At 41.4% G+C, this 21,286-nt stretch overlaps 1 long non-coding RNA gene across 1 annotated transcript in view; it reads right to left on the bottom strand.

Annotated features, from left to right (window-relative positions):
* The window catches only part of LOC144487592 (uncharacterized), a 144,301-nt gene extending 134,333 nt beyond the window's left edge, over nucleotides 1-9,968 (bottom strand). The window contains exon 1 of the long non-coding RNA XR_013496437.1: nucleotides 9,877-9,968. This is a non-coding gene — a long non-coding RNA (uncharacterized LOC144487592). The remainder of the gene's footprint in view (nucleotides 1-9,876) is intronic.
* Nucleotides 9,969-21,286: the final 11,318 nt, after the last annotated feature.

The raw sequence follows: 21,286 nt of genomic DNA, 5'->3' as shown, positions 1-21,286 counted from the left end.
TTTCAGTACTTTTAACTACACTGTTTAGTTTCTTAACTTCCCAAGCTAAAGGAGATTTTTACTCTAAGAAATATTATGAAACCAGTTGCACTTAAACACCCATCAGGAAGATAAGCATGTGAAGGATCGATTAAAAAAACTGGTTTCATGTTCTTTAGGTTACCCAAGAATGGGAATTTAAATACATATTTCTCCAAATTTAGTTTTTAAAATATTCTTATTTTTGTTCAGACATGCTTGACTTCAGTATGTTTATCATTTAGTTGGTATTTTAATCCAAAACATATCAAAACTTGTATCTGGTCTAGTCTGAGTGCACAGACTTCACAGTTGTTTTGCCTCTTCTTTAGATATAACATCAATTTTCTGTAATAACCCACCACGATTAACACAATGGGAGTGATGCACCATCAATCAAGCGAAGACTAGTTAGTACGCAAGAACAAATAGGCTTTTATTCGCAAAAGACTTGGAGCACACCCATGCTGATGAACTGGCCCGGCGACTGAGGCAGGGGGTTGGGAGCAGTCACCTTTATACCTGGACCAGGGGGGAGGAGTCTCAGGCAGAGTTGGCAGGGGCATGTCCAGGCATGTCACACATACACACAGGCAATAAGCTTAACAGTGGTTTACCACAGGGAGTAACATTCTAAATGTTACCTTTGTTCACGAATGTCGTTCAGGAAAGGAAATCTGCTATTCTAACCTGATCTGGTCTGCATGTGACTCCAGACCCACAGCAACTCTTAACTTGACTCTTAACTGTACAATGAAATGTCGCAGGAACAACTCAAGGGCAATTAGAAATAAATTCTGGCCTTATCCGCATCCCATGAAAGAATAAAAATAGGATTTAAAGTTCTGCTTTATTCTGATTATTTTTTAAACCAAAGTATTAAAAAAACCCAGAAGTCTGGCTCCCAATTTTAAATTTTACTCTAATCATATTAATAACACATTTCTCAAATTCTGCAGTATTGCCCCATGAGAAATCATCAACATGCATCATAAAGGTGCCTGACTCTGTCCATTGATACCACCAATAAAACATTGTGGGATCTGCTTTTAATGGAATACAACCTATTTTCAGCAAAACAGATTTCACCAAAAACCTGGTTGCATCATTCAGGTCACAAAGACGTTTGTTTAAGTTTCCACAGTTTTCCTCCTGCATCTTTTGCCTCTGCGCACAGTTTCAGAAACGCTTCTCTCTGCAAAGTATCACACTGGTAGGAATGTATTTTTTATGATGATTGATCTACACTCTCATGAACATGTGGACAAAAGAGGTAGAGGAATTTGCCAGAATTTTCCAGCTGTGGGAGTCAACAGCAACACCTGTATCACCCAGTTTCTCTTCAAAACCTCTAGCAAACAGCCTCACTTTAGCCTTCATTCCTCATTGCAAAGACGTTTTCAATACAAATCCACTTGTGTCAAGATTAATTATCATTTATGTGATATCTCATAGTCTATCCTCAACTCTATCAAACTATCTAACTCATTTATTTTGCCTCTCTTATTAGTCTATCCTTAAATTTACTGGCAGCCACCAAAACTACAGTCATGCTTCTGGCTCTGTTTCAAGATTGTTTTGTAGGTTTTCATAAAAAATAGAATAGAATCATAGAATCCCTACAGTACAGAAAGAGGGCATTCGGTCCATCAAGTCTGTACCAATCACAATCTCACCCAGGCATTATTCATGTGATCCCATGCAATTACCCGGCTAATCCCCCTGACACTAGGATCAATTTATCATTGCCAATCAACCTAACCTGCACATCTTTGGACTGTGGGAGGAAACCAGAGCACCTGGAGGAAACCCACACAGACATGGGGAGAAAGTGCAAACTCCACACAGACCTGAGGCCGGAATTGAACCTGGGACCCTGGCACTGTGAGGCAGCAGTGCTAACCACTGTACCACCATGCCGGAACTGTGAAGAATTTATTTCATTGTCCAGTCTTTTCAAACAAAATCTTCCACCAGCTTATTTATGTCTTATGGGACTAATATTGTGTGATCTCCCTCACACCATAAGAGGGTCTTTCTCTGGAACATGATCATTTTCTGCTGCCAGACACTCTTCTAGGTCCACTATCAGCAGTTGCACTGTGTTTTCTCTCCATTCTTCCTATGAACTTTGCTCCTTGACATAAGAACATACTAAATAGGATCAGAAGTAGGCCATTAGGCCACTCGAGCCTGCTCCGTCATTCAATAAGATCATGGCTGATCTGTTTCTGTTTTGAATTTCACATTACAATCTACCCCAGTAACCTTTGATTCCCTTGCCTAACAAAGCTTTGCCTCCACCTTAAAAAATATTCAATGACCGCGCCTCCAACGCTTCTGAGGCCGAGAGTTCCAGAGTCACACAACCCTTTAAGAGAAAACATTTCTCCTCCACTCTGTCCTAAAATTGCAACCAATAATTTTAAAACTGTGATCCCTAGTTCTGGACTCTGCACGCACCCACAAAAGGAAATATCCTTTCTACATCCATACTGTCAAGACCACTCAGCACTTTATATACTTCAATCAAGTCTTCCTTCACTCTGCTAAACTCCAAGGGGAACAAGCCCAATCTCGCCCATAAGACAACCCGCACATTCCAGGTATCAGTCTAAGTAAACCTCCTCTGAACCACCACTAACACATTTGCATTCTTCTGGGGGCAGCACAGTGGTTAGCACTGTTGCCTCACAGTGCTAGGGACCTAGGTTCGATTCCTGGCTTGGGTGACTGTCGGTGTGGAGTTTGCACATTCTCCCCGTGTCTGCGTGGGTTTCTTCCGGATTCCTCCCACAGTCCAAAGATGTGCACGTTACGTGGATTGGCCATGCTCAAATGCCCCTAAATGTCAGGAGGACTAGCTAGGGTAAATGCATGGGGTTATGGGGATAGGGCCTGGTTGGGACTGTGGTCAGTGCAGATTCGATGGACCGAATGATCTCTATGATTCTTCCTTAAATAGGGAGACCAAAACTGCATTCATCATGCCATTGACCATCATGCAGAACATTCAACTAATATTTAAGCTTGCTAATGGCTTTTCTTGCACATCCCATAATTATTGCATCCCCCCATTCACCATACCCTCTGGAATATATATCACCCGAGTACCCCACTCTGGGCAATTGGCCTTTCTATATGATAGCTCTGTCCTATGCAGCATCACTCATATTATCAGTGTATCCAAACCTTCAACTCCTGCATTCAATCCCTTTGGACCTTCATCACAAACCCACCATCATTTGAGATGCAAGATGCCTGGTTTACTTCTATCAGCTACTCAGAGTCTGAGATTTTGTAATTAAGCCTGATTAACTGTGAGGAATTAACATTAACAATTTGATTGTTTGCTAAGTACTGTTCTTACAATAACAACCTATTACCTTACCCAGTCTTTTCCATTCTCTATGACACTGTTTTATAAGACATCAAATCTCCGGAATTAAATTATGTCTCGGATGGTCTTATACAATGCCCGAGTTGTCTAAATTATCTCTGAGACCTCAGCCTTGATGAAAACCAACCTCCCTACATGCAGTGCATACAACTGTGCAGAAAAAAAATGGAACTAATTGTAGTACCTTCGAGAGTGGGATTATCACACAGCGCAGAAAGCAATTTGGGAGCTATACCCCCAACCATCTGAAGTGAATTTTTCACATGCCAGAGTGATTGTCAACTTGCAGTCTGCTTGATCAGCTAAGATTTTATGCAGCATTTCATCGACCAGTGCAGGGTTCCTTTCACAGAGTCTATTACTGAAAGGGCTTTCAAATGTGGCTTTCAAATCATGGCCATAATGTTCATGTTTTCACACATATCTCTGAAGCCATCATTGGCAAATTCCCCTTCATTATCCATCAGAAACTTTTCTGGTGTCCCAAGTCCAGTCCCTGTCCATCTCTCCAGGATTTTGCCTATAATAACCCATTTGAGTGTTCAGGATCGAAAATGATTAGCTTCGACTCCAGTTTGATGGATTTTGAGGTGGTTGGTAAGTCTAATGTGTGATCTGAAGACTCTGCTATAGGAAAGGCAGGTGGAGTTTGAAGGTTAGCTATTTTGGAGGTTCGTGCGCTCCCTCCGATGCCTAGACTTTGCCGTTGCACATTCTCGGTGAAGTCTCTCGATGTGTTCTGTGGCTTTCAGAATGTGCTTTCTCCATTTTGATCAGTCACAAATCAGGGACTCCCATGAGTCAATGAGGATGTCTGACCTATTCAGGAATACTTTGAGGACATCGCTAAAATGGTTCTGCCGTCCTCCTGGGAGTCCCCTGCCACGATTGAATTCCGAGTATGGCAGTTGCTTCAGAAGCCTTGTGTCGGGCATATGAGTGACATGTCCTAACCAGCAGAGCTCGTTTTGTGTGATCAGTGCCTCAATGCTGGACAGGTTGGCTTTGGAGAGGGCACTGCTGTTCGATCGATTATCTTTATTGCCACCAAATTTGGAGGATCTTGCAAAGGCCCCATTGGTGATACTTAGCTAGTGCTTTGAAGTGCCTGCTGCAACACATCCAACTCTCCAAAGCGTACAGGAGTGTAGAGATTCTGGTCCTCAAATACTGTTCTACTTAATCAGCCAAAGGCTGAGTTGATACATTGGAGGTGATGATGAGCTTCGTCGTCCATGTATGCCTTTGTCATGGGGTGGCCTCCAAGATATCGAAAATGGTTATATTTTCCAGGATTTTGCCATTGATCATTTTTTTCTGTTCTAATCCAATGGAATTTATTAAATTACAACTTTACAATCCCAGGAAACATGACCAAAGAGCAGACAATCCCATGCTTTCTGAAGATCATAATCACTTGCCGATTTCATCAAGTTTCAGTTCCTCAAATTTAAAATCTGGGAATTTAGCCAGGTCTCCACCCCCATAGAGCCATTGCAGTTTGGCAATCTCCTCATCCATATTCTGGACCAGCATCAACAGGACCAGCCACTTTCTGGCTCTTAGTATCAGATCTTATCTATAAAGAGTTTTTGGATTGGGTTGAGGCTATTGGTCTTACTAAACACCACCGCCATGAGCCCAGTGTTTCACCAGAGCTCAACACAAAGGGTGGATCGCAGGATAATGGAAAACTCAAATAAGCGTTGCAGGATCATGGTGGCCTGGTTAAATAGGGCAAAGCTAACAGTTGATCTTAATCGACTGGGGTGGTGTTGTGCCATGGGAGGTGGTTGGAAGAGGACCTTGGCTATCCAGGTATTTAGTGAAAGGCCCATTTTCTCACATGCTTCAGAGGAGGAGCCAACAATGACCTGGAGCTCAGTTTCTGAGTAAGTGCACACTCAAGTGTCAAGGTTTACTATGGATTATTGTAAAGAGACCAAATCTGAACACAAGCCTATAAAATGTAGAATGATAATATTTTTGTCTTTGTTCTATACCTTTAGATCCATGCCAACTACCTTGTTAAAGTCACATGCTAATGAAAGGCTTACAATAGCACTTAGTGGCATCCTGCGCTACCTCTTACTAATTTCACACTTCCCACTTTAAATCTCTTATATTGGCCTCATGTATTCTTCATCAACCATACCTGCATCCCTGAACAGGGTTTTAATCTTTAACAAGTCAAGTGAGCAAATTGTCTATGCAACATTGAGACTATTTGCTTTTTATCTTTCTGATTCTTACTATCTGACGCCATTAATACTTGTCTAACACTCTGACAAGAAGTATCAGGTTTTGTTAAGGGGGATTCAATAACATCCTGACTGGATAAATGGCAGATCCACTGACTTTCCAAAAATAATTGCCTGATCATGCTCCATGTCAAGTTTCTTTTGTGCATTTTTCACAGAAGGTTTACTCAAAGCATAGGCATCTCACAAGGGACTACATCAGTATTGATAAAGTAGCTTACCCCAGCCATTTTACATGTAATTATAACTCTTTCCAGTAACCTCAACGTCTTGTTATCACTAAACCTAAAGTAAATAGTATTTTTATACTCCTTAATCCTATATCACCCCTCCTTAGTGAATCCAAATAACATTTTATCAAATCTGTTCCACGTACTGTCAAAATGCAAGCAAAATTGAACGAGCCCACAACTAATATATTCTTCGCAAGACTTAACCTCCTCATGACCAGTAAAATTTATTCAGATCCATAATTATCTTCACCTCATCCAAAGATGTGTGGGTTAGGTTGATTGGACATGCTAAATTAACCCTTAGTGTCCCGGGATGTGATAGATTAGAAGGATTAGCAGGGTAATTAAGTGGGGATAGGGCCTGGGTGGAATTGTGGTCGGTGCAGACTCGATGGACTGAATGGCCTCCTTCTGCACTATAGGGTTTCTAGGTTTCTGTCTCAGATTTCAGCATGTCATTTTGAGGATCTTGCTTCTTCACTTTGGGCAGTTCTTCACGTGATGATACTTTGAGTCACACCTAACGAACATATTACATCTTCCTTGGGCATTCCTGGGATCCATCTGGATATATTACTGTTTCAATTCAGTCTTCTGCAGTAATAGCCAGATCTGCTAAAGGTGCTTTCATCCTTATTTTGCCAGTCTGTACCCTTCCAATGCATAGATGCCTATGCCCAGTATCTGGAACATTTCAAAATCAGCAATCATTGAAACCTTTGTCCTTTGTCTCACTGCAGGATATCCCAAAGGTTGCAGGAAATGATTTCTTCCCCAGGAGATTTCCAAGGCAGCAGACAACTGGCAGTTCCTCTCTGAGAACTGAGTGCCAGTTAGAACCGGGAGTCCATCCATGTAAGGCATCTTGGCATGATCTTGCAATATAAACCCTAACACTAAATCAGGAATCTCAAAATTGAACTTCCTCAATCTTTTAAATTTCATGATATATTCATACGTTGAATAACCGTGCATTTTCTGAAATCTATCAAAAAGTCAGACCATACCTCATTGGCATTCAATAGATCATCATTTGTGTAAGTCCAAGAGTTCTAATAGAAGATCAAATCCTTCATCAATATCCAACTGGGCATCTAGCTCACAAAATAGCGCATTTCTGATCTTACATCTGTCAAATGCGACCATGTCAAGGTCAGACCTAGTTTTCTCTTTGACAGGGAGATAACCCGAATCATTCTTTCATTGGTTATATGGTTCAGACTCTGAGAATATCTAAAGGTAATCTTACTTCAAAGTTTACATTTACTTTCTGCCATTTCTCAAAATGGCGTAAAGGATCGTAATCTTCTTTCCAATTTCTAATCTCCTCTGCCTGGTGTACTTCTACTGGAGTGTCTTCTGCAGAAACCACTAGACCAGGTACTGGTAACTCAGCTTCATCGGTTCCCAAGAGAATGATAGACTCACCTGTCACAGGCTGAGTTAGTACTTCACTGCTTGGATAGTCAATAACGTTTGCTGCTGGTAATATGGTGTCATGTGTCAGTACTGGCTGTCCTCTTAGATGGTCTACATGCTTCCGGATGATTTTCCCTTGAATGTCCACTTCATAAGACAAATATCCTGTTTCTGATGCAACCTCTGGGACTCAACTCAAGCCGCTTCCAAAATTTATGACATCTACGGCTTTATTCACTGAAAAATACCTCACTGATGTGCCTGAATCATGATTTTTTTTTCTGACTGCGTTGACAGCCTCTACCATACCACCTGAGACAATTCATTTAAGATGGACTGATATGTGTGTCAAATGCTCTAATTGTTGGGGATTAAGTAAACTAACTAATTTTAATTGTATGAAAAACTTAGAGGGGGAGGGATATGATGCTGGTCCCTTTAAGGATTGTACTGCAGAGAAGATCACATGACTTGTGTAATCAATCAGGGACCAGGGTGAGGGATCACCCCAACAAGCCCATGCTAGCTTAGCAGATGAGAACCTGGATGCTGACCGGCAGCACAAGGCTATCAGACCTCGGTATTGTAGTTGTATGTAAATAAACATTACAGTCTTATTTACCTAATTGGTGAACTGTTATTACAAAGTGGTACAATTCTGAAAGGGATGCAGCGTCAGAGAGATCTGGGTCCTATATGCACAAGTGTTTGCAGATGGCAGAACTAGTTGAGAAAGCTATCAGAATGACATGTGGAGTCCTTGGTTACATAAATAGAAGCATTGAACACAAAAGCAAGGAGGTTATGTTAATCCTTTATAAAACACTAATTAGGCCACAGCTGGAGTATTGGCTTTGGGTATCATGTTTTAGGAAAGATGGTAATGCCTCAGAGGGTACACAACAGCACAAGGGATGAAAGACTTCCAATATGTGGAGGCACAAATAAATTGTGGTTGTTCTCCTTCGATGGAGAAGGTTAAAGGAAGGTTTGATGGATTTGTTCAAAATTGTTGTTAGACAGTAAAGAAAGATAAACTGTTTTCAGTGGCAGAGAGATTGATAACCAAAGAAACAGATTTAAGCCAATTGACAAAATAAGCAGGGATGACTTGTGGAACCATATTTTTGTGCAGTGATCTCTTCTGATCTGGAATGCACTGCCTGCCTGAAAGGGTGATGGAAGAAGGTTCAATAATAACTTTCAAAAGAAAATTGGCTAAGTACTTGGTGGGCTGAGGAAAGTGGAGAGTGGGATCAATTTGATAGTTCTTTCAAAAAGCTGACACAGACATAATGGGCTGAATGGCCTCCTTCTACACTGTGTAATTCTATCATTTTAGCCTCTCAAACAATTACATTTAAGATAATGCTCAGAACGCTGGAGAAGTTGCTTCTCTCTGAACATCGGATATTCTTTTTACGTAGAAGTATCCCACAATTATTTTCAACACCACAGTGAAAACAAACTATTTGCAAAATAAATGAAAAATGTCAGTGCTAGAAATTTCTAAACACCCAGGAGATATCATGCAATTAGATATTTCACTGAGCCTTTCAATAGTGAGTTTGCCCGTAGAAAAATCGCAGTAACAATAATTTAATATTCCAATTCTAGCACTATGTAGGACTGGCATGACATTTGTATGATAGTGGTTTGTCTTGCTGCCTATTGTAAAAATATAAGTTCTAATCTTCCATTGTTTAGCCCATAGACAATGAAACATACCTTACAAATCAATGAAAACTAATCACTCCGAGCCATAAAGCTAAATATATATGTGCATAGATAATTACACTTTTAAAAACCATTCCAGTTCAGTTGCAGAAGACAGTCTCATTCTTACGTCAGGCTGAAAGTTCTGAAGATCAAATCAACAGGAATATTTGTGTAGTATTGCGAATGATAAGATCTATCAAATACATTTTTATAGGAGAGAACATTTTGAATTAAGGGAGAAAAATATTGTTACGTTGCTTTGAGTTGTCTCAAGTAACTTGCCATCTTTAATCTGTACTTTTTGATCTCGGTCTGTATTCCTGATCAACGAGTAATTACTTTTTCTTTCTACCTTCATCTGCAACGCAATCAGTCAAATCGTGTTATAATGAAGCTCTTTACATCCAGCTTCCCATCCATTGACACAGTCTACACTCCCCGCTGCTTCGGAAAAGCAGCTAGCATAATTAAGGACCCCATGCACCCCGGAGATACTCTCTTTCACCTTCTTCTGTTGGGAAAAAGATACAAAAGTCTGAGGTCATGTACCAACTGACTCAAGAACAGTTTCTTTCCTGCTGCCATCAGACTTTTGAATGGATTTACCTTATATTAAGTTGATTTTTCTTTCAGCCTAATTTGGACTGTAACACTACATTCTGCACCCTCTCCTTTCCTTCTCTATGAACGGTATGCTTTGTTTGTATAGCATGCAAGAAACAATACTTTTCACTACACTAATACATGTGACAATAATAATTCAAATCAAATCAAACGTAATAAAGACACAATTGTAGAAATAAACTTCCATGAATTGGCTTCTTACTTGTGGTGAACGTGGTAACCTGCTCCATTAATCTTCCACCCTTTGTTCAAAAGGTCCGAGATTTTAGCCGTCCGAACAATCAGGTGCTGCACATCGCGCCATGTGAGACTGGGTCTAAGTAAGAAAAGAGATTTGTAAACAAACTAGATCATCTTATTCTGGTATAAATAAACTGACCTTGAATTGTCAACTTCACTATCCCTTCTTGAATCTGTATTAGTCTCCATGTGGAGTCACATGCATTACAAAGTGTAACCCAGCAGTGAGTACAATTTCCCTAAATATATGGCAGCAATTTTGCTGCTGTTAAATTGTCTACTGCACCAAATCCAAATGTTTAGGATGCAGCTACTTTTAATCAACTGAAATACTGTAGCCCTTTCTCATCTAAGGACAGAGGGCGAAGAGAACAGTTTTCCGACTTGTGGGATAAGTACTTCTTCTAAAAATATATTGATGGGTTGCCTTGAAATTGTATTACATGTGGTTGGGGGTCCTTTCCTGCTTCCAGCTATCATCAGCGGAGAGGGGAGTGGAATCCATTGATAGCACTATATTTTGCATACATATGAACATATGAATTAGGAGCAGGAGTAGGCCATTAGGCCTCTTGAACCTGCTCCACCATTCAACAAGATCGTGGCTGATCTGATTGTAGCCTCAACTCCACTTTCCTTCAAACCCTGGACACACTTTGACTCCCTTGTCAATCAAGAATCTAAGTCAGCCTTAAAAATATTCAATGATTTTGACTCCACTACTCTCAGACAAAGAGAATTTCATAGTCTCATGACCCTCAGAGAAAAGAATTCTCCTAACCTCTATTTAAATGGGAGGCTCCTTATTTTTAAATGGTCCCCTGGTTCTAGTCTGTCCCACAAGGAGAAACATTCTTTCAGCATCCAGTGTATTCAGTCCCCTTGGTATCTTCTATGTTTCAAGAAGATTGCTTCTCATTTTTCTAAACTCCCAATAGATCCAAGTCCAACCTGTCTAACCTTTCCTCTTGGATAACTCCCTCATTTCAGGAATCAGTTAAAACCTTCGCAGAACTGCTTCTAATACAATTATGTTCTTTCTGAAGGAAACTAAAACTGTACACAGTACTCCACATGTGGTCTTGCCAATACCCAAAACAACTGTTACAAAACATCTCTATTTTTATATTCCATTCCCCTCGTAACAAACAACAACATTCCATTTGCCCTCATAATCACTTGTTGTACCAGCATACAAAATTTGTGATTCACGCAGGAGGACACTCAGATCCTCTGTATCTCAGAGTTCTGCAATCTCTCCCTATTTAAATAATACTTTTTTTATTATTCCTGCCAAAGTGGAGTTCATATTTTCCCATGTTATACTCCATCTGCCAAAATTTTTGCCCACTCACTTAATCAATCTATATTCCTTTGCAGCCTTCTTACGCCCTCTTCACAACTTACTTTCCTACCAATGATTGTGTCATCGCCAACAATACATTCAATCCTGTCATCCAAGTCATTCATGTAGACTGCAAATAGTTGAGGTCCTAGCAGTGACCCGTGTGGCACTCCACTTATCGCACCTTGCCAACCCTAAAATGACCCATTTATACCTGTTCTGTGTTTTCTGTTAGCTAACCAATCCCCTTATTGATGCTAACATGTTATGCCCTACATCATGAGCTCTTATTTTCTGCTGAACCCTGTGATGTGGCACCTTGTGAAATATCTTCTGGAATACCACATTCACAAGTTCCTCTTTATCTATAGCACATTACTTCCTCAAAGTACTTTCCCATTCACAAAACCATACTGACTATGCCTTATTGCATTGTGATTTTCTAAATGTACTCTTATAACTTCTTTAACAAAGATTCCACCATTTTACCAATTGTTAAAGCTAACTGGCCTATAGTTTCCCACTTTCTGTCTTCCTCCTATCTTGAATAAAGAAGTTACATTTTTGCTATTTTCCAATCTGATGGAACCTTTCCAGAATCCAGGGAATTTTGGAAAATTAAAAGCAATGCATCTACTACCTCAGCAGTTAAGACCTTAGGATGAAGTCCATCAGGACTTGGGGATCTGTCAGCTTTTAGTTCTAATCATTTTTATCAGTCCTTTTTTCCTGGTGATTGTTATAGAACATAGAACATAGAACATTACAGCGCAGAACAGGCCCTTCGGCCCACGATGTTGCACCGACCAGTTAAAAAAAAAAACTGTGACCCTCCAACCTAAACCAATTTCTTTTCGTCCATGAACCTATCTACGGATCTCTTAAACGCCCCCAAACTAGGCGCATTTACTACTGATGCTGGCAGGGCATTCCAATCCCTCACCACCCTCTGGGTAAAGAACCTACCCCTGACATCGGTTCTATAACTACCCCCCCTCAATTTAAAGCCATGCCCCCTCGTGCTGGATTTCTCCATCAGAGGAAAAAGGCTATCACTATCCACCCTATCTAAACCTCTAATCATCTTATATGTTTCAATAAGATCCCCTCTTAGCCGCCGCCTTTCCAGCGAAAACAATCCCAAATCCCTCAGCCTCTCCTCATAGGATCTCCCCTCCATACCAGGCAACATCCTGGTAAACCTCCTCTGCACCCTCTCCAAAGCCTCCACATCCTTCCTGTAATGTGGGGACCAGAACTGCACACAGTACTCCAAGTGCGGCCGCACCAGAGTTGTGTACAGTTGCAACATAACGCTACGACTCCTAAATTCAATCCCCCTACCAATAAACGCCAAGACACCATATGCCTTCTTAACAACCTTATCTACTTGATTCCCAACTTTCAGGGATCTATGCACACATACACCTAGATCCCTCTGCTCCTCCACACTATTCAAAGTCCTCCCGTTAGCCCTATACTCAACACATCTGTTATTCCTACCAAAGTGAATTACCTCACACTTCTCCGCATTAAACTCCATCCGCCACCTCTCGGCCCAACTTTGCAACCTGTCTAAGTCTTCCTGCAAACTACGACACCCTTCCTCACTGTCTACCACACCACCGACTTTGGTGTCATCAGCAAATTTGCTAATCCACCCAACTATACCCTCATCCAGATCATTAATAAATATTACAAACAGCAGTGGCCCCAAAACAGATCCCTGAGGTACACCACTTGTAACCGCACTCCATGATGAATATTTACTATCAACCACCACCCTCTGTTTCCTATCCGCTAGCCAATTCCTGATCCAATTTCCTAGATCACCCCCAATCCCATACATCTGCATTTTCTGCAGAAGCCTACCATGGTGAACCTTATCAAACGCCTTACTAAAATCCATATATACCACGTCCACTGCCTTGCCCCCATCCACCTCCTTGGTCACTTTCTCAAAAAACTCAATAAGGTTAGTAAGGCACGACCTACCTGCCACAAAACCATGCTGACTATCACCTATCAATTCATTACTCTCCAAATAACTATAAATCCTATCCCTTATAATTTTTTCCAACATCTTGCCGACAACAGAAGTGAGACTCACCGGTCTATAATTCCCGGGGAAGTCTCTGTTCCCCTTCTTAAACAATGGGACAACATTCGCTAACCTCCAATCTTCTGGTACTATACCAGAGGCCAACGACGACCTGAAGATCAGAGCCAGAGGCTCTGCAATCACTTCTCTTGCCTCCCAGAGAATCCTTGGATAAATCCCATCCGGACCAGGGGATTTATCTATTTTCAGACCCTCCAGAATATCCTGCACATCCTCCTTATCAACTGTAATACTGTCTATTCTACTCCCTTGCAACCCAGTGTCCTCCTCAGCTATATTCATGTCCCCTTGCGTGAACACCGAAGAGAAATATTGGTTCAATGCTTCACCAATCTCCTCCGGTTCCACACATAACTTCCCTCTGCCATCTATAACTGGCCGTAAACTTGCCCTAACCAACCTTCTGTTCTTGACATACCTATAGAACGCCTTAGGATTCTCTTTAACCCTATCCGCCAAAGTCTTCTCATGTCCCCTTTTAGCCCTTCTAAGCTCGCTCTTCAACTCCCTCTTATGGTATTAATTTTCTCCCTCTCTTTCATCTCTTGATGTACATTTATTTCTGGGATATTATTTGTATCCTCACAGTGAAGAAAGATGCAAAATATCTGTTCAATTAATCTGCCAACTCCTTAGTTCCCATTATTAATAGAGGACCAACACTCACTTTACTTACTCTTTTCCTTCTTAAATACCTGTAAAAACTCTAGCTGTTTGTTTATTTCCAGCTAGTTTGTTCTTGTACTCTAATTTCTCTGTCCTTTTGTTTAGCCATTCTTTCCTGTTGTTTATATTTTGTCTAATCTTCCAGTTTGCCATTAAACTTGCAGAATCATATGATCTTTCTTTCAATTTGATACTATCTTTAACTTCCTTTCTTAGTCATGGATAGTACGTCTTTCCCCCAGAGTCTTTGTTTCTCACTGAAATGTATCTTTGTTGAGTGTCATGAAATATATCCTTAAATACCTGGTACTGCATCTAATTGACTTATGCCTTAACCTAATTTCCCAATTCACATTAGTTAGTTCTGTCTTCATACCCTCATAATTGCCCTTATTTAAGTTCAAAACACTAGTCTTTGACCCATGCTTCTTTGCTCCCTTGAACTGAATGTGAAATTCAATCATGTTCTAATCACTGCAGCCTCGGGGCGCCTTCACTATGAGCGAGGATTATTAATTAATCGGTGTTGCACATTACCCGATCTAGAATAGTCTGCTTTCTGGTTGACTCTAGCAATGCTGCTTTAAGAAATTGTTCCAAAAACACTCCATGAACTCGCCTTCCAGGCTACCTGTGACAATCTGATTCACTCAATCTATACGCAACTTAAATTCACCCATGTATCTTTCTCACACCCCCCCATTATTTCAGCTTTTATACTCCATCCCATGGTATGTTTACTGCTAAGAAGCCAATAAACTACTCCCACAAGTGACTTCCTACCTTTATTATTTCTTATCTCTATCCAAAACGATTCTACATCTTGAACTAACGTCACCTTTCTCTATTGTGATGTGGAGATGCCGGTGTTGGATTGGGGTGGGCACAGTAAGAAGTCTCACAACACCAAGTTAAAGTCCAACAAGTTTATTTGGAATCATGAGCTTTCGAAGTGCTGCCCCTTCATCAGGTGAGTGGAGAGGTTGGTTTCACAAACACAGCACATGTAGACAAAGACACAATTGCAAGATAATGGTTGGAATGCAAGTCTTTTCAGGTAATCAAATCTTTACAGGTACAGACAGTGCAAGTGGAGAGAGGGATAATCACAGGTTAAAAAGGTGTGAATTGTGAACTGAGAGCCAAGTTCTGCACGCATGAGAACGGCCTCAACTGGGATCTTGGGTTCATGTCACACCATATGTATCCCCCACCATTTTACCCTGGGCTTGCAAAATCCTACTAACTGTCCTGGTTTGAGACAATTCACACCTCTTTAACCTGTGATTATCCATCTCATCACTCGCACTGTCTGTACCTGTAAAGACTTGATTACCTGAATAAACTCGCATTCCAACCATTATCTTGCAACTGTGTCTTTGTCTATATATGCTGTGTTTGTGAAACCTACCTCTCCACTCACCTGATGAAGGAACAGCATTCTGAAAGCTCGTGATTCCAAATAAACCTGTTGGACTTTAACCTGGTGTTGTGAGACTTCTTACTGTTTCTCTATTGTACTAATGTCATCTTTAATTAATCAAGTCACCCCATCATCTTTTCTTAGCTTCAGAAATGTCATGTATCCTTAAATATTCAAATCTCAGTCTTTGTCATCCTGCAGCCACATCTCTGTAATGGCTAACAGATCACATATTAATTTCTATTTGTCAATTTCATTTGTTTTCTTGTGAATACGACGTATATTCAGTACAAACCCTTTAATTCTGTCTTTCTATCATTTTTGCAATCACTGACCTTATCTGCTGGCACAATTTGCACATTCTGTCCCTTCTTGCCACTCTTTGATTATTGCTTCTCTAATTGCTACCTTTCTCTCTTGCCTTGTTTCCTACCTTTAATTGATTACATCCTCCCACACTTGATCCTTTGTCCTCACTATTTAGAGAAAGCCCTCTCTACAACCCCAGTTACATAACTCACCAGAACATGAGTCCCAACATGGTTCAGGTGAAGACCATCCCAATGGCACAGCTCCCACTTTCCCCAGTACCGTTGCCCCATGAATCAAGACCCATCTCTCCCACACCAACCTTTGAGCCATGAATTCAGCTCCCTAATCATATTTACCCCAAGCCAATTTGTTCATGGCTGAGGTAATAATTCAGAGACCATTACTCTGGAAGTTCTGCTTTTTATTTTGGCCTCTAGGTGGTCATACTCCCTACTCAGAACTCTTTCCTATTTCTACCTATGTCTTTAGTACCTACGTCTACTATCACCACTGGAACCTTCCTATCCCACTGTATGTTTCTCACCAGCACAGAGCAGACATCTTGGCACCGGGAAGGGAACAAAGTCTTCTGGGCTCTCTCTTTCACTGTAGGGAGTTGTGTCTGTCCCTCACTACCATTACATTCCTATTTACTTCCCCCCCCACACCTCCTGTACCGTGGTGCCACAGGCAGTTCACTCATCTACACTGCAGCCTCATCCCCCCACTTCCATCCATACTGATTACAAGCACCTTGAGCCTGTTGGATAATTGCAAAGGCTGAGGTCCCTCAACTTCTACCTTCTAGGTCCCCATAACTGCCTCACTCAAAGTCACATCCTTCTGTCCCTGTCCACTGACCAAATCAGAAGGCCCTATCCCAAGGGTAGCACAGTGGTTAGCACTGCTGCTTCACAGCTCCAGGGTCCCGAGTTCGATTCCCAGCTCAGGTCACTATCTGTGTGGAGTTTGCACATTCTCCTCGTGTCTGCGTGGGTTTCCTCCGGGTGCTCCGGTTTCCTCCCACAGTCCAAAGATGTGCAGGTTAGGTTGATTGGCCAGGTTAAAAATTGCCCCGTAGAGTCCTGAGATGTGTAGGTTAGAGGGATTAGTGGGTAAAATATGTGGGGGTAGGGCCTGGGTGGGATTGTGGTCGGTGCAGACTCGATGGGCCGAATGGCCTCCTTCTGCACTGTGGGGATTCTATGATTCTATGACTGCCCCCTGGTGTGAAGTGCTCCCCTTCCTGATGCATCGCAGTGTCTGCAGCTCGGCCTTGAGCTCAAGCTGCAGATACTGTTTTCCCCTCAAACATTTGGGCATCCAGCAGCTCCAACTTTCTGCATTTTCCATGTGAATTTTTTAAATTAGTGTCACAGGCAGGCTTATATTAACATTGCAATGAAGTCACTGTGAAAATCCCATAGTCGCTACAGTCCGGTGCCTGTTTAGTTACACTGAGGGAGAATTTAGCATGGCCAATGCATGGCTTTTGGACTGTGGGGGAAAACCGGAGCACCCGAAGAAAATCCACACAGACATGGGGAGAATGTACAGACTCCGCACAGTGACCCACACTGGGAATCGAGCCCGGGTCCCTGGCACTGTGCGGCAACAGTGCTAACCACTGTGCCACCGTGCCGCACCCCCCCGAACCCAAGGAGTCTGTAGCAGGGTGAATGTTATGGAAGCTGGACTGGTACAAGAGTTAGTCTGTCAGCACCACTCCCTGCAAGGATAAATGTGACTTTCATTCCCAGCTAAAGTCCATCCTGATTTACACGCATAAACTTGGCTGATAATTAGTTCATACATAAAAATGGTCATAACTGTAATTTCTCACATGTAAGAGTGTTTAATAATGGCCCAGACTTTGTAGTCAGCAGTGAAACAATGGCGCTCACCACTGATCTTGAAGATTTCCCCTTAGATTTGTCACCTCTATTTCTCCTTTCTTGACACTAGTTTGAATCTGACACCAAGTCAAGGGGATCTCCAGGCATCCAACAACAGTGATATTGCCAAGCAGGGTAGGCAGCCAATCACTAGGAAGCATTCTCACGGACAGCAACCCAGAAGTTAAAATCACTGATTAAACTTTAATTTCCAATATAATTTTACTGAGAGCCAAATAAGGATTAGGACATTGACATGGGATTGAGATAAAAGTTGACATATCATAATCAAACACTTTTAAATATAAAAATGTGGATTTTTTTTATCAGAATGGAGGATTTTGATATAAAATTAACTTTCAGGGCTATTGAGGCTGATCAGAATAATTATGAGTTTAATATGCTGTTAAAAACCCAGTTATGTCTCATTCAACATGGTGCAGCAAAGGAAAAATTAGAGTATGTGAGAAAGTGAGCCAGAAATATGAAGGAAGGAGGAGTTTTTATAGATTTTAAAATTGAATTTAAATTAATCCACTTGCCACGGCAGTATTTGAACCAAAGCAGTGGTATGGACCTCTGGATACTAGTTCGGTAATATTGCCACTGTGCCATCATTCCTGTATTTTTCTCATTCTTGTTGTGTGGATTTTATTGGCATGATAGGCATTTCCCTTGAATGTCTGCAGTCCACATTTGAAATTACTTTCCCAATGTTGTTAGGTAGGGAGTTCTGGGATTTTGACCCAGAGATGAAGAGGGACTGGTGATATGCATCCAGAGCATGATGGTGTGTCACTTGGAGGGTAACTTGAAGGTGATGATTATCCCATTCATCCACACTCCTGTTTCTCTTGATTGTAGATATTGCAAGCTTGGAGGTGCTGCTGAAGAAAGCTTGGTGAGGCATGGTAGTACATCCTTTAGCACATACTGCAGGCATTGGACAAGGGTACAGGGTACTGGGGAGGGGACTGGGTGTGGTGGGGAGATGTTGTTGTGAACAAGCTGGATTTTTAGTCTTGTGGCAATATTGCTGATCAGAAGTAAAAAGTAAAGTTTATTTATTCATCACGAGTAGGCTTACATTAACACTGCAATGAAGTTACTGTGAAAATCTCCTAGTCGCCACACTCCAGCGCTTGTTGGGTACACTGAGGGAGAATTCAGCATAGCCAGTTCACCTAACCTGCACATCTTTGGACTGTGGGAGGAAACCGGAGCACCCGGAGGAAACCCACACAGACACGGGGAGAATGTGCCAACTCCACACAGACAGTGACCCAAACTGGGAATTGAACCTGGGTCCCTGGCGCTGCGAGGCAGCGTGCCACCATACTGCACCAAACAGATTACTTTGTCCTGGATGATATTGATCTGTTAGAAAGTCAATTCAGACCTGATGGCCTCCTTCTGCCCTGTAAGGATTCTGTGATGATTCTTGAATGATGTTACAGCTACGCACACCTTGGCAACTGGAGAGTATCGCAGTACACTCCCGACTTGTGTATATGATGAAGAGACTTTGGGGAATCTGGAGGTAAGTCACTTGACCACAAATACTTTTGCTCAAGTTGTTATGACATAGGTATGGATTGGTCCAGTTATATTTCTGTTTATTGATGATCCCCAGATGCTGAGTGTGTGGGACCCGGTGATGGTAATGAACATCAGAACAAAAAGAACTTTGAATCAATAGTGACAGATGAATACAGAAGTTAGGATGCCAAATCACACACTTCAGAAGAATGGAATTTGACTTTTTAATTTACTGTAAATCAGTGGTCCTGGTGTTATCCATTGCACACCATGGGGCGAATTTTCCCATGCCGCCCGCCACGGGAATCAGAGCGGGCAAGGGGCAGACAATGGAAAGGTCCATTGACTGCAGGCAGGATTTTCCGGTTTTGGGATGAACACGGCTGGAAAATCCCACCCCATATTGTGGTTAAGCGGAGTATCCTCTGACACACCTTGAGAAATACCAAGGGAGATCTGCCAGCTTTTAAACAAGAAACTTTCATCTCTTGAGTAGAGACAAATGGGAAAGAAAATTACATCTGAAGCACACTTCCCTACACCTGGTTGTCCATTCAGGAAAAATAGCTTTGCTTAGACGTGCTTATAAATGTTGTAGAAGGGCTACAAAATAAACGTAAATGCTTTTCTGTAAAAATAAACCAACAATGGTAAATGTTCAGTTGAGAAAACAATATAAACTTTTACTTAAGTTTCCACTTATCCACTGTTTTGCAGCTGGCACCTGTAGATCGTACCGTAAGCCAATAAACTTAAACCAACGCTATGAGCATCAGCAAGTAGAGACCAACCATTGTCAGTCAGCTTTACAACACAGGCTGCTTTCTACCACCATTAGTTGCAAGCCAATTTATAAAACCATTAGTGACACTTTCTTTCCGACAGATAAAAACAGTCAAAATTATCTGGCAGCAATTAATCTTAATGGCTGTGTGCAGTAAACAGCAATGGGCTAATTCCAGTTCTGTCAGCCCCATCAAACAATCCCACATTAGGCAGGTTTTCACTGATCCATTAAGCATATTCAGTACAACAACAAATCTAGTGCTGAAGGCATATGCACTAAACATTACTACAGTGATCTTCCGAAACCATCATTATCTCTTAAATAGTACTTCCCCCGTGTATTATCATTGTGCTCTACATTTGAAATACTTTGATTAAACTCCCCTAATTCATAACAGACAGCTGCAGACCATTTAAGCAGTTAATCTCCACACAACGGCTATTGAGGAAATGTAACAAATGAAAGCTGTAAACTGCAAGTCATTACCACAGCAGTGACTTGCTTTCTGTTATAGCAAAGTGCTCACTTGAGAGGTTTTTTTTGTTTAGGAGAATTATATAGAGCGAGCACTGTCCTTATATAACTGTCTGGCTTTTTAAAAAATCAGAACTTCCCTATACCTCAAAGTTGTAGAACAATTGGAGGTGGTATAAGCACTGCAAAGGTAACTTTCCAATATCTGTACTTAATACAAGAATCATATCATTCAATTTGGAAATAGAAAGTATGATCCGAAAAATGGCTGCACTCTTCCTTGCAGTGTGACATTTTGAGTATTTTAATAGGTAAGGATTCAAGATCTGTTTCAGTCTGAGATCCAGGTATAATTGGCATGTCCTATTTTGATAATTTTTTTCATTCTAGCGTGAGTGTAGTGCTGCATTCCCTAAACCCAGAGAATTTCTTTTCTCGGCTCCTTTGGGGAGGACAGTAAAAGTTACTTGTCTCTAACTATTAAGTCCCTCCTTCACATGCTAACCACTCAAGTAGAGAAGCCTCTTGTTTTCAGGAAAAAAAAGCATTGTCGCATTTTGGTGAGAATTAGACTACTTGCTGTACAATATTGAAACAATGACTCATTGAAACACTGCAACTGCATTTGCTAACAGAAGATTATTATGAAACAATTACTTCCCAGTTACTGTGTGTGTATAACCTCCAGTGATAAATACATTTTCCTTTTGACTTTTCCTCCTTTGATTGGTATGTGAATTTTGAGGGAGGGGGGGAGGGGGGGAGGGAGGGGGGGGGGGGGGAGAGGGGGGGGGGGGAGGGGAGGAGGG

The sequence above is a fragment of the Mustelus asterias genome, unplaced genomic scaffold (genome assembly GCF_964213995.1).
Source record: "Mustelus asterias unplaced genomic scaffold, sMusAst1.hap1.1 HAP1_SCAFFOLD_905, whole genome shotgun sequence".
NCBI lineage: Eukaryota > Metazoa > Chordata > Chondrichthyes > Carcharhiniformes > Triakidae > Mustelus > Mustelus asterias.
This window is presented reverse-complemented; position numbering and strand designations above follow the sequence as displayed.